Source organism: Convolutriloba macropyga, unplaced genomic scaffold (assembly GCF_964194025.1).
Source record: "Convolutriloba macropyga unplaced genomic scaffold, txConMacr16.3 SCAFFOLD_4972, whole genome shotgun sequence".
Taxonomy (NCBI): Eukaryota; Metazoa; Xenacoelomorpha; order Acoela; family Convolutidae; genus Convolutriloba; species Convolutriloba macropyga.
The window spans coordinates 12,501-13,432 of NW_027452529.1; the positions used below are offsets into that span (position 1 = coordinate 12,501).

The following is a 932-nucleotide window of genomic DNA, read 5'->3' on the forward strand; positions in this document are numbered from 1 at the left end:
AAACTTCTGCTCGATTCATTAACAAGATTTGCCAAAAGACGACAACTACACTACTCGGTAGCCGAGAATATAATATCAAGGCATTGAGTATGGTAACGCTCACTCCAGTTCCCCTTCAACAGTTTCACGTACTTTTCACTCTCTCTTCAGAGTGCTTTTCAACTTTCCCTCACGGTACTTGTTTACTATCGGTCTCGCTTTATAATTAGCTTTTGGAGAGACATATCTCCAGCTTCGAGTTGCACTTTCAAACAACTCTACTCATAGGAATGAGCCATTATGACTGGTATCGAAAATGACCTTTACAGGATTTTCACCTTCTTTGATGCTACTTTCCAGTAGACATCAGGACAAATTCACCAGTCTAGCATCAAACCATACCGGACACCGAGAAATGTTGCCATTTCTCTTCCCGATGAGCTTTTCCCTGTTCATTCGCCATTACTAAGGGATTCTCAGTTGATTTCTTTTCCTCCCCTTACTGATATGCTTAAGTTAAGGGGGTTCTCTCGCCCAATTCAGGTTATGTAGTTGATTGTCTCTTAATTGGTTCACTGACCAATATGAGACAGAAACCGATTCAGCAGTTTTGTTCGCTACTACTATCAAACACAGGTCGAAGTTTCCATTCAGTCATTAATTCCAACTTTCAAATGTTGTTGTTTCAGCTTTCGCTTACTAGAAGCAACATAATACTCGCTGCAATACAGACCTCGGGAAACCCTCACCGTGAATAAGGTTCACTCACATATTTCACTACATTTTGCGTGGGATTGGAGATGAGGCTACTCGTTCTTGCTCAGTACTAGGCTGAAAATTAACGAAACTTCGTTACAAACGTTCACATGTTGATGTTTCCGCTTTCGCGTACTCGAAACAACATAATACTAGTCTTTGTAATTTAGTTTCATAATTTCAACTGTTCTCATGCA

General features: G+C 40.3%; 1 non-coding gene across 1 annotated transcript in view; it reads right to left on the bottom strand.

The window, feature by feature from the left end:
* The window catches only part of LOC142357603 (large subunit ribosomal RNA), a 3,522-nt gene extending 2,995 nt beyond the window's left edge, over window positions 1-527 (bottom strand). The window contains exon 1 of the ribosomal RNA XR_012761675.1: window positions 1-527. This exon is cut by the window's left edge and continues 2,995 nt beyond it. This is a non-coding gene — a ribosomal RNA (large subunit ribosomal RNA).
* Between the last annotated feature and the right edge of the window lie 405 nt (window positions 528-932).